The 18,629-nt window shown below is 44.3% G+C and overlaps 1 pseudogene; it reads left to right on the forward strand.

Annotated features, from left to right (window-relative positions):
* Window positions 1-13,609: 13,609 nt before the first annotated feature.
* LOC101989013 lies at window positions 13,610-13,823 on the forward strand (annotated as a pseudogene).
* Window positions 13,824-18,629: the final 4,806 nt, after the last annotated feature.

The raw sequence follows: 18,629 nt of genomic DNA on the forward strand, positions 1-18,629 counted from the left end.
TAATTAACAGAATCTCCTCTCTGAATTTTTTCAGGAGCAATTTGCAATCCCCATTTAGGTAAAACTATTTTTACTTCAGTCTTTCCAAGGTATCCATGTTTGAAGCAGATCACAGAATATCATCCATGTAATGATAAATTATAGACTTGGGAAATTGCTTGCATATTATTTCCAATGGTTGATTTACAAAATATTGGCACAGGATGGGACTATTCAACATGCACCATGGGAGGATAGTCCACTGGTATCTCCTCGTAGGTTGAGTTATTATAAGTAGACACTGTGAAGGCAAACTTTTCTCTATCTTTTTCTTATAAAGGTATAGTGAAGAAACAATCCTTTAAATCAATAACTATGAGAGGCCATCCTTTTGGTAATAAAGAGGGCAGTGGAATTCCAGATTGCAGAGCGCCCATAAGTTGAATAACCTTGTTGATAGCCGTGAGATCTGTCATCATTCTCCATTTACCAGATTTTTTCTTAACAAATACAGGAGAATTCTAAGGGCTGGTAGATTCTTCTATATGTACAGCATCTAATTGCTCTTGTACCAGCTGTTCTAAAGCCTGTAACTTTTCCTCAGCTAAAGACCATTGCTTTGTCCATATTGGTTTCTCAGTCAACCATTTTAGAGGCAGGGCTGTTGGTATCTCTGAAGGGACATCAATTGCTTTGTGTTCTTGTACAGCCTGAATGGCCGGTTTCTGCTGCCTGTAATATCTTTTAATATTTTCCTCAGAAATATAGGCTCTAGAAGCAGCAGGAATGTTAATTTGGGTATTCCATTGCTGCAATAGGTCACAGCCCCATAAATTCACTGCAATATTGGCTACATATGGACTTAGTTTTCCTATTTGTCCTTCTGGCCCTATGCATTCAACCCATTTTGTGCTTTGCCTTACTTGAGATAGGGTTCCAGTTCCCAGGAGCTGAACATTTACATCCTGAAGAGGCCAATACGGATGCCAAGATTCTGGAGTAATGATACTTACATCAGCACCTGTGTCCAGTAGGCCAGTAATAAAAATGCCATTTATACACATTCTTAGCTTTGGTCTTTGATCACTTACAGAAGTCTGCCAAAATACACAAAACTCATCCTTCAGGCCACATTGCTTTTAACAGCAGGCATGGGGCTTTCTAATTTTCCTGAGGAGGCACGTTCTCTGCAGTAACCAGAAATAACTCGACCACATTTGCTATGGGGGCCTTCGAGAGGCCCCCCATTGTGTTTCCCGATGGTAACGGGTTGCCTGCATTGTCTATCTCTTGTTGACCTACACTCATTAATTCAATGTCTGCCTTTTCCACATCTTCTACATAAACCTGAAGGCTGAGTCCTCCTATTTCTGTTATTTCTAGAAGAGGCATCATCATTATTATTTCTGTAAATCCGTTGCCTGCAATTCCTTTTCATATGTCCCATATTGCCACAATGAAAACACTTGGTATCTTGATGCCTTCTTTTACCATTAGAAATTGCTTCTTCTACCTATGCTTCAGTTCCATAATCAAATGTATCAACATTCATTGTATGCAAGACCCATTCATCCAAGGGTGCTGATCTGATCTTGAAAGGTCCCAGGATCATTTTGCACTCCACATTGGCATTCTCATAAGCCAAAGACTCAATTATTAAAAGTCCTGCTTCTGGGTCAGATATTCCTATTTGTACAGCTTTAGTCTTTGTAAAAAGTCACTAAAGGGTTCTTTCTGACCCTGTTTAACTCTATAATTCCATTCTCTGTCCTGGGTCTTGAACCCTGTCCCAAGCCTTTAAAGTTGCTGTAGTACATATGGATAGGGTGTGTTCATCATAATTGGCTTGTTCCAGAGGGTCGGAAAAGAGCCCTTCACCTAGAATTTGATCTAGGGAAATCTCAATTCCCTTGGCTCTTTCCTACTGTTCTAAAAGTCTAGCCTCTTGCCTGAATAAGCATTTCCAATTCAATTGTGGTCCGCTCTCTAGGACGGCTGAAACCAATTGAATCCAATCATGGGGTATGACCTTGTTGCTTATAGACCATGATTTTAGCATCTCTTTAACGAAGAAGCTCGCAGAGGGGAGAGAGGCCCCGGCACCAACTTCTGCAGGCCACGCTCAGAGGCAGAGGTGTGTATCCAAAAAGCTGCACGTTCTGGGTGCCACTTAATGGGGTGTAAACGACCGGCAACTAGAATTAACCAGACTAGCTTTAATATAAAATATTCAGCTTTAATAAAAGGAAGAAGGGGAGCTTACGAAACCAGGGTTCCAGATTTATAAGTAAATCTTGGCCTTAGGGGAACACATCCCACAAACAAGGTGATTGGCTGAGCTTCCCCTTCACCGTGTCTGGGTTACCTCACTCAAAATAATGTTTTCTAGCTCCATCCATTTTCCTGCAAAATTCAAGTTGTCATTTTTTTTTCTGCTGTGCAGCACGCCATTGTGTAAATGTACCACATTTCCCCTATCCATTCTTGGGTCAAGAGGCATTTAGGTTGTTTTCAGGTTCTGGCTATGACAAACAATGCTGCAATGAACATCGTTGAGCACATGTCCTTGTGGCACGATTGAGCATCCTTTGGATATATACCCAAAAGTGGTATTACTGATCTTGAAGAAGGTTGTTTAGTAGTTTTCTGGGAAATCACCACACTGACATCCAAGGGGTCTGTACCAGCTTGCATTTCCACTAGGAATGCGGAAGTGTTCCCTTTACCCCACAACCTCTCTAACATAAGTTGTCAGTATTTTTGATCTTGGCCATTCTTACAGGTGTAAGATGGAATCTGAGTTGTTTTGATTTGCATTTCTCTGATGACTAAGGATGTTGAACATTACCTTAAGTGTCTTTCAGCCATTTTAGATTCCTCTGTTGAGAAAAGTTCTCTGTTTAGGTCTGTACTCCATGTTTTTATTGGATTATGTGTTCTTTTGGTGTCCAATTTCTTGAGTTTTTTGTATGTTTAGTTGAGAGGTCTTCCCTCTGATGTGGATTAGTGAAGATCTTTTCCTATTCTGTAGGCTGTTGTTTTGTCTTGTGAACCATGTCCTTTGCTTTATAGAAGCTTTTCCAGTTTCAGGAGGTCCGATTTATTGATTGTTTCTCTCAGTGTCTGTGCTGCTGGGGTTATATTTAGGAATTGGTCTCCTGTGCCAATACATTCAAGTGTACTTCCCACTTTCTCTTCTATGAGGTAAAGTGTGGCTAGCTTTATGTTGAGGACTTTGGTCCATGTGGACTTGAGTTTTGTGCATGGTGATAGATATGGGTCTATTTTCATTCTTCTACATGTTGATATCCAGTTATGCCAGCACCACTAATTAAATATGCTTTTTTTCCATTTGATTTTTGCTTTATCAAAGATCAGGTGTTTGAAGATATGAGGATTGGTATACGGGTCTTCTATTCAGTTCCATTGGTCCTCCTGTCTGTTCTTCTGCTAATACCAGGATGTTTTCAGTACTGTAGCTCTGTGGTAGAGTTTGAAGTCAGGGATTGTGATGCCTCCAGAAGTTCTTTTATTGTACAGGATTGTTTTGGCTATCCTGGGTTTTTGCTTTTACACATGAAGTTGAGTACCATTCTTTCGAAGTCTATGAAGAATTTTGCTGAAACCTATAGCGGGCCACTGCTGGTATTGTTTGTCCATGTTCATTCTAGATCTTTCATCTCAGCCTTCATTTGTAGCCTCTTGATTACATGCTTGATAGTTGACCCAGGCATTGTCCCTATCCTCCGGCCTCCCTGCTGAGAACTACTTAGTAAGCTTTTGCCAGACCTACTCACACCTCCATTTGCCACCTGTTGTGATCCAGCTGCCCTCACTCCCCCTGACCCACAGGGGAACTTCCTTGTAGGCTGTAATTGACAAGGATGTTTGTGTTCTTTCTGGCCAGTGGGTCTCCACACGAGTAGAGGTATAAAAGGTTGCTGGGCAACATAAAGGTTGCTGTTCTTCCACCTGAAAAGCCTCCATGTCTCATTCCCGGCACCCCCGCCAGTCTTGGCTATCCAGGCTGCGCTGGCCGCAGCAGCCACCTACCACGGGGGCACCAAGTGCTGTCTAATGAACCCCAGAAAAGCTCCTGCTGGACTCACATGGCAGCTGCCTTTCTTAGCTTTTCACTACCACCATGTGGCATTTTTGTCTTTGCTGGTGTTTTGCAAGATGACCTTCCAGTACTGATTCTTGTGGAGCTCTTCTGCGTCCCTTGGTAAAGTATACCCTTCTTTCCTTTTCTTTGCCAGAATCTAAAATCTTCATGGCTATGTCAATGGGATTCAAGTTTCCCATGTGTTCCTTCCAAGTAGGAAAATGGCCACCCTAGGTTTTCATGCTTGGAACAATGGCTACGTTTTATCTACTGGTCACATCAAGGCACGCCTGTTGTTTTCAGTGATGTGGACATTTGATAGTTAAATGTTCAAAGCCCCAAGGTTGATACAATAGTATGATGCAACTGGGATGGTCATACTCAGGTCTGTAGGCCAGCAAACTCTGGGATCCTGCATTGGCTCCATCATCAACAATCGACTTTGGCTAGTGTGGGACTCAAGCTGAACAAGTGACTGAGGGAGATCCACACTCCTAGTTTGAGGGGACAGTATTCTCTCTTGTTCTACCCAGACAGTGTTTCCTACTGGCTTGCTGCTGCAGCTTAGTGGGCTTCTCCTTGGTCTTTCAGTCTTCCCTAACTCTTAATTTGATTTACAGATCAAGGCAACAATATATGCTCCCCTTTTAAGTCTGTTCGAGCCATTAGACATTCAGAAACAGAACTGACCACAAAGCCAGACCTCTCTCCATCTCTGATCAGCCCCGTGAGTGTCTGGATCCACCAACTACAGGTCTTATTCTAAATAGAAAGGCCGTCAGTGGTTTGAGCATTCATACATATCCATCCCTGCATCCAGCCAGAACTACTAAGCATTGTCCCTTTCACAGGGTAGAGCTCCTCAGGCATCCACAGATGCCTCTGAAGGATGTGATGAATAAAAAGTACAGATAAGTTATGGTATTGTGGGTTTCTTTAACTTGGCATTGGCTCAGTCTGAATAAGAGGGCAATTTTCCATTTTGCTCACTTGCTATCAGGTTCCTCCATTTTGTTTCTTCCAGAACTGTTTCATATTTAAACCACAAGACACCGAGGTTCATGGCAAACAACTGTTGACGGCCCAGGATTGGATCAGGATAAACCCCGATTACCTTTTGATCCAAGATGTCTTACTTCAGGGTTCTTGCTCCAGAGAAACCCTATTGGCAAGGGTTTTCCCCTCTGGCAGGCTAGGAGACTGATATACATGTGACATACAGATTCACACATAGAAGTTCTTTAGAACTTCAAATAGACACCGAGGCCTTAGAGAAGATGCAGACACAAAAATGGGATATCCAAAACACGATACAGAAAAGTTGAAGTGAAAAAGACATCATTTAAGCCAACATAGGGGTGTTCCAGCTGTCACATGTTCACGTCAGGGAAGACACTGAGCCAAGAAGCAGCATTGAATATTCACTTCAAACAGTTGTTTGCCATGAACATGTATCACAACCTCATCTTATACTACAGCAACCAAACTATGCTAATGGAGAAGGGTCATCTGTCTATGTGTTGCTCTCATTGGTTAATAAAGAAACTGCCTTGGCTTTTTGATAGGGCAGGATTTAGATAGGTGGAGTAGACAGAACAGAATGCTGGGAGAAAGAAAGCATAGTTGGTCAGACGCCATGGAGCCAGTCGCCAGGTCAGACATGCTGAATCTTCCCGGGAAGCTACCACCTAGTGGTGCTACACAGATTACTAAATATGGGTTAAGCAAGATATGAGAGTTAGCCAAGAAAAGGCTAGATATAAAGGGCCAGTCAGTGTTTAAAAGAATACACTTTGTGTGTTATTTGGGGGGCAAAGCTAGCCATGCGGGAGCCGAGCAGGACAAAAAGCAGGCCTGCTTGCCTCATCACTACACTATGCCATTTAGGTGAAAAAGAAAAGCCTTAAGTGTGTTGGGTCACTAATACACCTCCCTAGTAATTCATGGAAAAGTAGGATCACTAATGATATTGATTTGATCACCACAATTAATGTGTACATATATGCATAGCAGTAGACAGAATACCTTTTTAAACAAAAGAAATTATCAAATTGAAAGGCAAATCATACTAAATAAACTGCAGTTAAATATGTGTGGAGCTCAATACTATTGAAAAGTCATTCTGTTATTTGGATGATAAGAGACTCACTTATAATTGTAACCCAGAGGTTAAAATACAACTTCATGATGAAAACCAGAAACATTTTGTTTACAATGTAGGAAACCAAGAGAATACCAGTCCTCTATCAAGGAGCCAAAGATCTCTATAATCCTAGGCTTTCCTCAAGCCCGTTAGGAGAACTAATGCCACTAAGGAGCTTTTTGGAATTAGATTCCAAGAGCACTGTGGCTCTTGGAGAAGGCAAACATAGCCTTGCTTTAGTCAGGGCATAAAATTAACTGTAGAGATGGCCAAGAGAAAAAAAATGAAAATGTGAAGGAATTCTTAAAGTTCTAATGTAGACTAAAGTGGGGAGCTTCTGGGGGGCATGTTAACATGGGAAGCTGGGGGTGCGCACTAACGTGGGGAGCTAGGGGCCTAGGGGCATGCTAGCGTGTGGAGTTGGGGGAATGCACTAACGTGTAGAGCTCCTGGGGGCGCACTAATGTGGGGAGCTCCTGGGATATAGGTTTTATGTTGCCTTGACAAAATCTTCTGACTATTAGGGGAGGTAGAGTTTATCCTGGCTATGTTCAAAGGGGTCACCCCATCATGGCATGGAGGCATGCCTGAGATTGGTGTTGGGAACTAAACTTGGATCCTCTGCAAGATCTCTTAGCAATGAGCACTCTTTAGCCCTGACTTGTTGATGTCTTAATGTCTTGGATAGCTTGCTTGTGTTAAATTCTTTGAATACCCGAAGTTACTCTGTTGTCCCAGTGATGATGAAGATGGCCATTTCCTAGAGAATTTCTAAAGGGAAATGGGGGGGGCTGTCTGTTCCCCAACATTAGCATAGTCTGGTCCATACATGGAACAGGGGAAAACATGTAGACCAGCACCATTTGGACCCGAGAAGTCTAAATGTATTGGAAAACCAAGCAGAACAATGCAGTGAAGGATGAACAGATAGGGAACCCAGTAGGGTATGCCTCAGAAATCCAAGTGATCAATGCTGGGGGAGAGGATCAATATCTCACTCCATTAACAAGTAAGGCAAAGACCTGTGTCTCAGATCTTATGCAAACATGTACAACTTTTCAAACTCATAAAGGCTAAGATTGGAAGGAAATTTCTAGAACTTGATATAGGGAATCCTCCAGAGCTGCCTGCTCCCATCCCACTCTAATGCCGAGTCAGGAAAATCAGCCAATTTTATTAAATTTTGCTGTTCTTGCTATTTCCCCATTAGAACCATGATCTGACCATCAGATGAGAATATGATGATATTAAAGAGAAAACTGCCTGGCTATAATTGCATTCTAGGTCCAAGGCTCTGCTTCCATTTACTGTGAATGTCAGTGCTTGGAGAATGAGGAAAAGTTGAGAGATAACATTTTTAGGATGAAGTCCAAAGGCATGCTTGGCTTAGGCCAGTGCCATGAGACTCCTGGGACTAACCTCAGGTGGTAGGTGACAGAGCTAGACACTCTGCCTAAGAAAAAACTGCTCAGGGACACCTACATCCATGGGGAAGGGTCAGCAATAACTTCCTGTAGTCCATGCTCGATGGTGGGGCAGAACCTGGTACCACTTACATCTGGTTACCCAACCCTCAACATGGATGAGCACAAACACCCTAGCTTGTTGGTCACCAAGACAAACTTCGTGCAAGTTGTATGTGTAGGCAGGCCCAGCTTAGCCTTCACTCTCGCTTACACATGAGCTTAAACAGAAGGAGAAGCAGTTGGCTCCAAGTGACCACTTAACAGCCGGGTTTCTGGACCCAAGCCCTGTCACTTATCAACTAAAGCAGGTCTTTCTATGACAGGACTCGGGGCAAGTCTCCTCATTGGTCTCCAGTCCCCAGCAGAACCTGCTCTCAGATCTGTAGGCTGTTAATTTCCGCCTTTCTTGCTTTATTCTTTAGTAATCTATTTTTAAGCAAGAAAAAAAAAATCTTATGGAATTGACTAGACCTAGAATTGAATTCAAGTATTTTGTAATATTTTTTAAAAACACGTGTTTAAAAGACAAGTATTTAAGGTTATGCATTTACCTCTGGGTATTTGATTTATTCTTTGACCCAGTAATTATGAAGCAGAGGATTTTAAATTAGCAGGGTGTGGGAAGTTATTTGAAATTGTGTAGGTTCTATTTTCTTCATGGAAATGTAATTTTTGCTTTTTGAGACTTGAGGTTCTTTGGCCTGGGATAGAATTGATTTTTATTTTTCATTGATGCTGAGAAAATTCATGGAGCCCGTAAGAGGGTCTGAAGGTCAATGTCTAGTTATCGGCTTACCATAAAGCTCCATACATTTTCCTACTCTGAAACACAAGATGGGACAAGGCAAAGGAAAGGCTCTCCTTGACCTAGTAACTATATTTCCATATTTTCCATACTATTTCCCCACCCTTCTAGATGACCGATTTAGAGTATTTAGTGTTAAGGACTGCTAAGCACCTAGTGACCAGAGGAAATGAAACAAGCCCACAGCAGTTAGAAGCCATGAGCTGGGCTAGAGAATGCTGCCAATCCCAGTGTGGCAAATTTAAGGAGATCTCTAGCAAACTGTTCATGTAAATCCACAGAGCAAACCGTACTACGTGAAGGATCACTTGCCACGTACCCAAACGTCAGGCCACTTTGCCCTGTCCGAGATGGTGGTTGCCACAGCAGCTGCATAACGAGTTTTGAAGATCCAGCACACAGACTCAGCTACTATATTAGCAAATTAAATGGAGCTATGGCTGCCGCCACCTGTCTCCTTTAGGGGTGTCAGTAATCGTACCCATACCCTTGGGGCGTGACTTTGCTTTGGTGTTGGCAGGATTATAATGGTATAAAAGTGAAATGTGTGGCAAGAATGGAGGTATAAACCAATAGATAGCCAGTAAGGTAGCCATAGAATTGGATATTTATTCCATCTATAATTGACAGAAGATGGAAATAAACGTTTTTAAAATTTCACCTCAGATGGTCCAGGGTGCTGAAGGCATCCGCAGGCATACCTGATGTCATGTGGTGTGACTGAAATAGGCAAAATACACCCAGGGGCAGCCTGAGCCATCAGCCTGGGCTACCTGAAAACATCCACAGGCACATCTGGCACCTGTGGCATTGGGTGCCATTATGATGTGGACTGATGTTGCTGGCCTGTTTGTCACCTGTACCAGGGTGGTGACATCTGGACCTGGGCTTCTGCCTAGGGCCATGTCTGTATCTGGCCCTACTGCAGCTGGGGTCTGTGTTGATATCCATGACCTATGTTGCCACCAAAGCCATGGGGAGGCCGAAGGCCTGGACCATCTCCTGAAGCCAGTCAGGGATCTGAGGGTCATGCTGCAGCCACGGTCATACAGATCTGAGTGGCCAGCCTGCACTGGCACAAGGTGCCATGGTGATTTCCAGGCATGGGCTGCCAATGGGGCTATGTCTGAGTCAGTGGCCCTACTGCACTCAGGGTCTGTGTTGATGTCTGTGGCTTCTGATACCATCAAAGGCAATGCTGATGCCAGGGTTCTGGGCTGCTGCTGGGAGCCATGCTGGCATCTTAGGGTCACATCACCATTGGAGCCATGCCAATCTTGGTGGCCTATCCTATCATATGTGGCCATGATGATGTTCAGGCCCAAAGTGTGGCTGCTGAGCATGTCTAGACCCATGGTCTGACCACAGCTGGGGTCAGTGTTCATGTCCATAGCCCATGGTGTTACGAAAGGCCACATGGATACTCAGTCTAGACTACAACTTATGGCCATGTTTGCCCCCAAGGGCCTTGCTGCCACTGGGGCCATGCTATCTGAGTGGCATGCACTGTCATCTGGGGCCAAGGTGTCATTTGGGCCAGGGCTACTGCTGAGTCATGTCTGGGTCTGTCGTCCTAGGTTTATGTTGGGGTCCATGGCTCTTGGTAGCACCAAAAGTCACACAGATGCCTAGGGTCAAGGCCATATCCTGTGGCCATGTTGGTGTCCAAGGGCCATGAGGCCATGATGATCTGAATGGCCTGGCCTGTCATTTGGAGGCCATGGTGTCATCCAGGCCAAGACTGCTGCCTAGGGCTATGTCTGGGTCTGTGGCATTCCAGCAGAGAGTCTGAGTTGATGTCCATGGCTCCTGTTTCCATGGAGGGCTGTGTCTGGGATTTGGACAGCTACCTGAGACTACGTTGGCGTCCAAGACCTTGCTGCCACCGGGGTCATACTGATCTGGGTAGCCTGTGCTGCCACTTGGGCCGTGATGATGTCCATGCTCAAGTTGAAGCCAAGGGCCATGTTTGGTTCCGTGTTCCTGCTGCTGCTGGGTTTGTGATGATGCCCATGGTCCATGTTGTCACAGGGGCTCAAAGGAACCATGCACACTGAACTCTGAGGGCTAAGCTGAGCCGACCCTGTCCCTCACTGGGCCTGGGATGGCTGGCCCTGCCTCCCATGGGAGAGCTGCCCCACATACACCTCACCATTGGCTTGGAGAACTGACCCTATGGTATGGATCTGGGAAAACTGGCTCTGCCCCTTGCCTGAAGGGGGTAGTCCCAGTGGCCCAGGCTGACCAGCTCAGCTACCAACCAGATCCACATCCTGGGCCTTGGGTTGGCCCACCCTAACATCTACCCTGTCCATATCTATGACCTGCTGGAGTACATGAAGGCACTGGTCCTACAACCCCAGGATTTCCATGAGTCAGGGCAACAGCAGGATCTAAGGAGTTTCAGCGAGGGTCCAGTGATGCTGTGCCAGAGACCTTGAGCCAGACCCATGACTCACTATGATGAACATTTTCTGAGTGGGACTGATTGGCCAAAGGAAATATATTGTGTGATGTAGAGAGCTACATGGAGCCGCACCTGATGGTGCTGGCTTCTGCCCTCCGCGATCCCGAAAGAGAGTGCTCTCTGTGATAATCAACTCCTATTATGGCTAATCATGCAATGATTGTCAGCTACTGCGTATGCATGGACCTATGGGGAGTGCCCACCTGGCAATCCGGGGTTGGCAGCCTGTGCCTTTTTAAGGGCTGGGAGAGGTTTGTCCAGGAGAGAGAGAGAGAAAAAGAAGGAGAAAGATTGCTGTGAACAAGGTCCTGAATAAACTGCTTGCAAGAAGAGCTCCGGTGTTGCGTCTTCCTGCTGGTCGAGGCGGGTGCCACAAGTGGTGGCCTGTATGGGGAACCTCCAAGCCTCTCTCCGTGGAGCCCAGAACTTGCTGCAGTCAGGGGGTGCACCGGACAGTCCTCAGGTAAGGCTGGGGATCCGCGACAAAAGCGGGTTTTCCACTCTCGCCGGTAGAAGAAGGGAGAGTGGGGTAGTAGAGCTGCGACCAAAGTGGACAGGCTAAAAGTGAAATTGTACGAATCTAACATTTGTTCAGATGGGTGCTTCACCTTCGCACCCAATTTTTTTTTAGCTCTTAAAGGAGTCAGATCAGTTTGGAGGCTAGTGTGGCGTTGCTTGAAAGACCAAGGGTATAGTGAAGCAATAGAGAATAGCCAGGCCGCCTTAGAGATCCAACAGGAGAAGAGATCCGAGAGAGCAGCCTCTGAAAAAGCTATGTTTGATGCTTGGTCAGGTAAAGGTACGAGGAAAAAGGACCCAGGAAAAGGAAAAACAGAATTATATACTAGTCTGTCAGAACTGGAGGAGTCAGATATTTCCACTCACTCAGAGTCTGATGATGATGAGGAGGAAGAGGAGGGCTTTTATGTGGTCCCCCTAGAATCTATCCATAAATCTCTAGACAGGATAAAGATCAAGAGGAAAGAAAGGGAGAAACAGAAGCAAAAACAAAAAAAAAATGTCTGTAAGTACAGGTGTGTCCATGCCATAGTGAAAATGTGGAGGTCAGAGGCTGGTCTGTGGGAGTCTGTCCAACACCTTTCCCTGGAATCTGAGAATTGAGCTCAGGTCATCAGGCTCACACTGCAAGCACCTTTATTTAGGAAGTCATCTCTCACCAGCCCTGATGCCCATCCCATACATGGACGAATAGGAAAGACGTTTTTCTATTCCTCAGAGAGCCAAGGAGAGAACAAGATGTGTTGAGCATTTCTGAAATCCTTCCCATTCCAGATGTAGAAAGGGGCCTGCTGGGAAGGGTGTGGATTTAGTTCCTGACCATTGAGGCAATGGAAATGACGATGGTACAGAGTTTGGCTTTCCAGTTTTTATTACATTTATTGTATTATGTACAGGGACGATCACCAGCAATCGTCATCTTCTGCTTCCTGACTGTTGAAGTCATGTGGCCAGCCACCTATCACCATTTCCATGACTTCCTGGTCATGGCTTAGTCCTTCAAATCATTGAGCGCAAGTAAGCCCTTCCTCAAATTGCTTGCCAGGCAATGCTCTTTGAATTCTCAGTCTAAAAGACTGGTGGATTCATTATGAGGTGAAATGGTTTTTATGGGCATGGCCCCAAAGTGTTATGCATCAACCTTTAGTAACCTTTAGTAATTTAAAGTATATAGTTTGACTTTTTGTACATGCTTATATGGCATAGACTTCAGGGTACAGTCCAGAACAAGCTTTTCTATGATTCATTAAATCAATGAGGAAATAGATGAGTATTTCCCATTCTATATGCTTGCTTCAGCAAGATCTAGATGAGGGTGCTGTGGAGCCCATTGTTAAAGAAGCCACATGATGTTGGCTGAGAAAAAGAGCTAACATAATTATCCTTCAGGAGAGATGATTCTTAGAAAAGATTCTTGACCAGGACAGGATTTGGAGTAAACATTAGAAAAGAAATACTAACAGCATAATAGGGCCTTAAAAGGAAAACAAAACAAAAACTTAAAACAAAACTTTCAGAAGTATTAGCTTGAATACAAGTTCTCTCTTGTAGGTTCTTTGTCTGGGTTTCTCTATGTAACCTGACTGTCCTGAACTTACTCTAATGTTGGGTCCCTAGAGGACAGGCCTTCACACCCCCACTTGATCTGCTTTGCACTCTTGCAGTTGGTTGAAAACAGGAACAAAAATAAAATCTGTTGTTTTTAGTAGTGTTTCTAAGGATGTTTACCCATAAGCCATTGAGTTACAGTGATGAGCTTCCTGCTTTTGCTGGTTTGGCCTCCCCTGCTGAGGGCTATATATACTTGTGAGAAAGTGGAATAAAGGGCTTGTCTGCAGAACCTGAAGTTGTGTTGTATATTAATCCCGAAGTCTGTCACTCAGAAGAACTACAGTTGCCATGCTGGCACAGCAAAGAGGAGGTTCCCACTGAGATCTGAGAAAGAAGAGGTAGCGGATGGGGTCACCCTAGGCCAGTAAGGACAGATTGGGGTAAAAAATGGGATCCACAAGCAGTAAGAGAAACCTGATATATCAGATAGCTAAATTGTTAGAGAAACAAGGAACCGTGGTCAAAGAGAACTAGAGAGGATTTTTTAATATAGCCACAGCAAGCTCTTCGCCTTTCCTTCGCCATCGTGCGCCACCTGCCCGCCTAGCCTTCTCGCCATGTCTTCTCACAAGACTTTCAGAATCAAGCGATTCCTGGCTAAGAAACAAAAGCAAAATCATCCTATTCCTCAGTGGATTCGGATGAAAACTGGCAACAAAATCAGGTACAACTCCAAGAGAAGACACTGGAGGAGAACAAAGCTGGGCCTGTAAGGAGTCAACAATGAATGGCAAAACAATTAATGATGAATCGTGATCCTTGATGAGTGTTACAAGATGAAGTTCAACATTTTCAATCTGGAGACTTGATTATGGTTAAGTTGGGAGTGGTTTCTCCAGTAATAAAATGTAGAACCTTTTGAAATTATATATATATATATATATCCACAACAAGCCCATGGTTTTGACAGGTGGAGGTTTTGAACATCTAATTGGAAACAGGTAAAAACAGATTTGCAGAAATGGCTGCAAATGGAGGGTGCCGTAGCATCCCTATATCTAACTTTTTGCTATGGTGCCTGGTTCGCGATGCCCTGCTTACTAATAAAGTGAAAGTGAGACTGGAGGTCATCATGGTTAAAGAAATACTTGAAGAAATACAGGAGGAAGAGACTCGCCGGTCCGTAGGATTGGCAGAGTCACATAGGGACCAAAAGTAAATGTCAGAGGTACCAAGGGGAACTTTGGAATCAGGACTAAGGCTAGCATCAAAGTCTGCCCGCTTTCAGGTGCAAAACCAGATAGCAATAACCTCTGAGTCAGAAAATAGGGAAGACAACCTCAGCTCTAGTGCAGAGAATAATTTATCTGATGAGGAAGCACAGCTAATGCAGGAAATTAAGGTACTTCAGAAAAGGCTGAAGCGCTATAAGGCAAAGGATTCCTTATGTGTGCCGTCAGCCCCATCATCTCCTTATAATGATGATTGGGGAAGGAGGGAGTCCTGTTCGGGACTGACAGATGACTGGGGCCGAAAACAGATACCTCTTCTTCCTGAGCCTTCTTCGGCCTCCCATCACACAGTTGCTCTGGTTATAGAGGTACCTGATCCTAACAATCAAGGACAGATGCTGATACAACATGTAGCCTTGAGCTTTAAGGAGATGAAGCAATTGAAAGAGGCCATGGCAGTATATGGTTCTCAGGCCCCATTTACTCTTGCCATGGTAGAGTCTTTGGCAGCATTGAATCTTACACTTAGTGATTGGCAGCAGCTATGCCATGTGGTACTATTGGGAGGAGATTACTTATTGTGGAGGGGGGAATAAAGAAAGTTGTTTACAAATGGTTAGGTTAAATGTGCAAGTGGGACAGGCACAGCACAATCTAGACATGCTAACTGGAGCAGGAGCTTATGCAGACTTGGCCAATCTAATTGTGCTCGATCCTGCCATATATCTCCAGATGGTGACTGTGGCTGCCAAAGCTTGGAAAGCCCACACCACCACCACCAGCATCCCAAGTTATGCAGCAACTGGGATGGAGACAAGGACAGGGGATGGGAAAAAATCTGCAGGGCCAGTTGCAACCAGTGACACCAGATAAATAAATTACCAGACTGACGGGAGACCGAAGCACAGTCTAGGCCATTTTTAGTTAGGGTCACTGTTCCCAAGCCTGCCCCAATTCCTATAACTTGGAAATCTGACGATCCAGTTTGGGTGGAGCAGTGACCCCTGATTCAAGAGAAATTGCAGGTTGCTCGTCTTGGTCCAAGATTAGCTGCAGGCCGGGCACATTGTCCCCTCTACTTCCCCTTGGAATACACCCATATTTATCATTAAGAAATCTGGAAAATGGAGACTATTACAGGACCTTAGGGCCATCAATGAGGTGATGCAGCCTATGGGTCCTCTTCAGCAGGGATTGCCCTTCCTTTCAGCCATACCCCAGGGTATGTGGATTTAAATTATAGTGGATTTAAAGGATTAATTTTGTACTATTTCTCTAGCCAAACAGAATTGATCTCATTTTGCTTTTAGCCCCCTTTCAGTTAATTTTAAAGAACCAGCTTTGCAATTCCATTGGATTGTACTCCCACAGGCAATGGCAAATAGTCCTACCATATGTCAAATTTAATGTTGCTGCTGCCTTGGAGCCTGTCCGCTGTCAGTTTCCACAGTTATATATTGTTCATTTATATGGATGATTTATTAATAGCAGGGCCTGATCAAGATCAATTGCTCAAGGCTTATACTCAAATGCAACAGGATTTAGAGAAGGCGGGGCTGATCATAGCTCCTGAGAAGGTCCAAATGCAAGCTACCTATTCCTACCTTGGGTACCAATTGGCCATAGATGGAATTAAACAAAAAAAAATAACTATTGACATCTCTCATCTTAAAACCTTACATGATTGGCAACAGTTACTGGGAGTCGTACAGTGGATACACCCCTCCCTAGCAATCAAAACAGGTGACTTAAGACCATTGTATGATATGCTCTTGGGAGATCCTGACCCAACACTCTAAGACCAGACTGGCTTCAAGACTCAGAGATCTGCCTGCCTCTGCATCCAAGTGCTGGGATTAAAGGCGTGCACCAGTCTTAATAGCAACAGAAAGCCTATGATCAAAAGCAACTTGGGTAATAAGGCATTTATTTCAATTTATAATCCTCATGGTACCACTCCATCACTAGAGGAATCAGGGCAGGACTTGTGGTAAAGGTCACAGAGGAGTGCTAATTTAATTTAATGTCTTGCTCAGTCTGACTTCTCATAGTACCTTGGCTCAGCAATCCAAGTCCAGTGTGCTGCACCCTCCCATATCATTCATCAAGAAAATGTACTCCAGGCCTGCCTACAGGCCAATCTTGCTGAGAGCATTCTCTCATTTGAGGTTCCCTCTTCCCAATTGGCCTTTGTTAACATGACATGTAAACACTATTAAATCAGAGCCTTTCATTTCTTGTCCCCAAGGTATCATATTAACATAAACCGTTCCAGCTTAAAAATTCCAAGTCTTTAAAAAAGTTAAATCTTTAAAGTTACATGTATCTATAATATCCAAAGTCATCTCTAAAATATCCAGAGACTGTAAAATTTCCAAGTCTTTTTTCCTAAAGGCAGAGTTTCTCTATGTAGCCCTGGCTGTACAGGATCTCACTATGTAGAACAAGCTGGCCTTGAACAGAGGTTCCCTGCCTCTGTCTGAGTGCTGGGACTAAAAGCATGTGCCACCACCTCTCAGCTCCAAGTGTCTCAACTGTGGGGTCCTGTAAAATAATTTTTCTACATTCTTACTCAAAGAGGGCATAACTGGGGCACAGTCACAATCAGATCAAAGCAAAACCAAAATCTACAGTGTGAAGTCAGAAGTCAGGGTCAGACTTCTAGGACTCACAAGGGGCTGACCGTGGCACCTCTGTCTCTGCCATTCACACCACATGGAGCTTGTTTCTTAGACTCAAGGCCAGCCCTTCACAGCTGCTGTCCTCTTATTTTTCCATGGGCCTAGCATTGACAAAACGCTGGGACTCCTCTGAAACTGGGGTTTGCCTTAACAGTCTCTTGGGCTTTCTTCAGGGATGCTAACACTGCCACATGGTACTGTTATGCCCAGATCTGAGGGTCCCCACAAAAGCCAACAAAAGACACCATGTCCCATATGTAAAAGCAAAGAGCCTTTATTTTAATCAAGTTTTCAAACTCAATCTCTCTGCAAGTCCAACATATTGGAATATCCGGAGAGCCTCAAGCTCAATTAGAATTGGGTTTTTAAAGTAGTAAAGGTGGGGGTGAGGGATCTCTGAGGTTCAGGATCCTGGATAGGCTGACATTTGTCTAGGGATGTCCTGGTGAAGTGCTGGCAGGTGTCTCTATCTACAACTCGTGGAATACCAGGAATTTCCTTCAAATGGTCTGCTCTTGGGTTGGGGTCAGGTAATCTCGGCCTGCCAGGCATTGTCTCAGGGTAAACTTTAAGACTCCAGACTCCATTTAAATTTATTGATGGCCAGAGTCCCAGGTGATAATGGTTAGAAGTAAAGAAACTTCCTTTGGATGACCTGCCCAGACGTAACTTATCATGGCTGGCTCTCACAGTACCAAGCCTCAACTCTCTCCATTTCTCCTTTAATCATGGGGCTGCCCCTTCACCAATGTCTTCTCCTGCCTTTTTTCAGGGACTTCAGGAAAAGTATACTGGTATGTTGGTCACATACGCCCAAATTATGAAACCAAATACCATAGAAGACTTTAGAGAATGCTTGGATTATAAATGAATAGATTCCACTGAACATAAGATGCTTGGGAAAATGATAATCTGCAGCTTAATAGCTAGACCACTGTCGGAGACAGCATCTTTGGGTGTGGGTGTAGCCATATCTTTTACTTATTGGGGAACTAGAAATAAAAGATTCAGTAGTAATTTGGGAGTAATGGGGAAGAAGTGAGATTGTCCTAAAAGGGGTAGTTTGTGCATCAGAAACTTCAATGCTTTCTGACTCTGAAGGAAGCTGATGAATAAGAAGCTAGAACTTAGACTGGTAAAATGACCCCATGGGTTAAGGTGCTCGCTTTCAAGGCTGACATCCTGAATTTAATCCTTGGGTCACACATGGAAAGAGATCAGATTCCAGTTCTCATCTGACCTTCACATGTGCACTCACAGAAACATGCACAGCAGAACTTCAGCACTGCATAAACTGGCATGTGCATGCATGCAATCCCAGTGCTCAGGAACTGGAGGCAAGAGATTGAGAAGTTTAAGGTCAGGGCTGGAAGATAGCTCAGTCAGAAGGGTGCTTGCTACTCAGACATGAGGAACTAAGTTCAAACTCTGGCACCCACATATGCAAGAATATCCCCCAATATGAACACTCACACAAAATTTTACAAAAACTTAAGGTCACAAAACAAGGAAATAGGGACAAAAAGATGACAGTGTGTTGCGCCTGCCTCAACCAGCAAGGAAGACGCAACACCGGAGCTCTTCTTGCAAGCAAGTTTATTCAGGACCTTGTTCTCTTTTGTTCTCTTTCTCTCTCTCCTCTCTTTCTCTCTCTCCCCGGGCAAACCTCTCCCAGCCTTTA

Source organism: Microtus ochrogaster, linkage group LG2, assembly GCF_000317375.1.
Source record: "Microtus ochrogaster isolate Prairie Vole_2 linkage group LG2, MicOch1.0, whole genome shotgun sequence".
Classification (NCBI taxonomy): Eukaryota; Metazoa; Chordata; class Mammalia; order Rodentia; family Cricetidae; genus Microtus; species Microtus ochrogaster.